Source organism: Chrysochloris asiatica, unplaced genomic scaffold (assembly GCF_000296735.1).
Source record: "Chrysochloris asiatica unplaced genomic scaffold, ChrAsi1.0 scaffold00079, whole genome shotgun sequence".
Classification (NCBI taxonomy): domain Eukaryota; kingdom Metazoa; phylum Chordata; class Mammalia; order Afrosoricida; family Chrysochloridae; genus Chrysochloris; species Chrysochloris asiatica.
The window spans coordinates 10,300,741-10,303,067 of NW_006408597.1; the positions used below are offsets into that span (position 1 = coordinate 10,300,741).

Genomic DNA, 2,327 nt, shown 5'->3' on the forward strand with positions numbered 1-2,327 from the left:
GTTGAAAGTCTTTGCATAGTCAGTAAAGCACAGGTAAATAAACATCTTTCTGGTATTCTCTACTTTCAGCCAAGATCCATCTGGTGTCAGCACTGATATCCCTCATTCCACGTCCTTGTCTGAATCTGGCTTGAACCTCTGGCAGTTCCTTGTCAATGTATTGTTGCAGCCATTGTTCAATTATCTTTAGCAAAATTTTACTTGTATGTGATATTAATGATATTATCTGATGATTTCTGCATTCTGTTGGATCACCTTTCTTTGGAATGGGAAGAAATATGGATTACTTCAAATCATTTGACCAGGAAGCTGTCTTCCAAATTTCTTGGCATTGATACTTGAGTGCTTCTAGTGCTGCATCAGTTTGTTGAAAGACTTCAATTTGTATTCCATCAATTCCCAGAGCCTTGTTCTTTGCCAATGACTTCAGTACATCTTGGACTTCATCTTTCAGTACCATTGGTTCTTGATCATATACTATCTCTTGAAATGACTGAACATAGACCATTGCTTTTGGGTACCATGACTCTGTATATTCCTCCCATCTTCTGTTGATGGTTTCTGTGCCATTCAATATTTTGCCCATAGAATCCTTCAATATTCCAAATCGAGGCTTGAATTTTTTTCTTGTGCATATGAGGTGATTAAAAATACCAAGTCCTCCGCCCTCAGTCTGTGGTGTTGTGTCTGTATGAGAGATACAAGGGGGTTGCAGTGAAAGTATTTGTTTGTTTATTAGTTTGAAATATATTTTCCTATAAATCTTTTAAAAAATATATATACAACCTAAAAATGGCTTCATAAAGAGTTCTGGTCATCCAAGCCAAGGGAGCAGAGGAGATGGAGATGGTCACTCCTGTGGATATCATGAGAAAAACCAAAATTAAGATGACCATTTCAGGTCTAGCAGGAAAAGACCCAGTACAGAGTAGCTGAGATGTTGTCATTTGTCCTGATGCCAGTCTTGAAGATGCAAAAAAAGAGAGACCATTTGAAGCGGTGGTTTTTCCAGGAGGTAATCTGGGTACACAGAATTCATCTGAGTCTGCTGCTATAAAAGAGATACTGTAGGAATAAGAGAAGAGGAAAGGACTCACTGCCACCATATGTGCAGGTCCTAGGGCTCTGTTGGCTAACATAATAGATTTTGGAAGCAAAGTTACAATGCACTTGCTAAAGACTGAATGATAAATGGAATCATGTAAGGATAGCCTTATCCTTACAAGCCGTAGCTCTGGAACCCCCTTTGAGTGTGTTCTTACTATTGTTGAGTCCCTGAATGGCAAGGAGGTGGCTGATCAGATGAAGGCTTCACTGGTTTTAGAGGAGTAGAGCAGAAATAGGTGACGATGAGTTTGAGAACAATAGGTCATTTGCCACATTGTCTCACTGTGTTCACTGGAGAGAGAAAAGACTGCTTCGTGTGCTGGCAAGAACACATTGCTGGCTTTGAGGAGCGTAGTTGTGAAGTAACAACTCATGGAGGTTTCTACAAACCTACAAACTCTGTGTCCATACTTTTCTGAATGTTGTCATTGTAAAATAAACGGGACAATTAATTAAAAAAAGAAAGAAAGAAAGAAAACACCATGGCATGGGTCAGATGCACCTTAGTCCACAAGATGACATCTTTGCATTTTAACAGTTTAAAGATATTTTCAGTAGATGTCTCACAATGCAATGTATTTATTGTTTGATTTCTGGATTGCTGCTTCCATGAGTGTTGATTGATGGTCCAAGTAAAATGAAAACCTTGACTACAATCTTTTCCCCATTTATTATGATGTTGCTTATTGGTCCAGTTGTGAAGATTTTTGTTTTCTTTATGTTAAGGTACAATCCATACTAGTCTTTGATCATCACCACTAATTGCTTCAACTTCTCTTCACTACCAGTGAATATCATTGGTAAATACCCACAATGCAGGTTTCCATGGAGCTTCCAGACAGACTATGAAGGAGGACCTGAGAATCTACTTTAAAAAGAAAAGCGGACCGCTGGAAATCTTATGAACAGCAGCAGAACGTTGTCTGACATAGTGTCAGAAGATTAGCCTCTCAGCTTGACAGACACTCAAAATACAGCTAGGGAAGGGGGCTGCCTCCTCAAAGTGAAGTCAACTTGAATGACCTGGATGGAGTACAACTTTCAGACCCTTCACTGGTTGATGTAGCACAACTCAGAATAAGAAGAAATGGCTGCAGAAATCCATTAACAATTGGAACATGGAAAGTCTGAAGTAATGGCCTAGGAAAACTGAAAGTGAAAAATGCAATGGAACACATCAAGATTGATATCCTAGGCATTAGTGAACTAGTATTAACTGA

General features: G+C 39.0%; 1 pseudogene; it reads left to right on the top strand.

Annotated features, from left to right (window-relative positions):
• The first annotated feature begins 792 nt into the window (after positions 1 to 792).
• Positions 793 to 1,332, top strand: LOC102816616 (annotated as a pseudogene).
• The last annotated feature ends 995 nt before the right edge of the window (positions 1,333 to 2,327 follow it).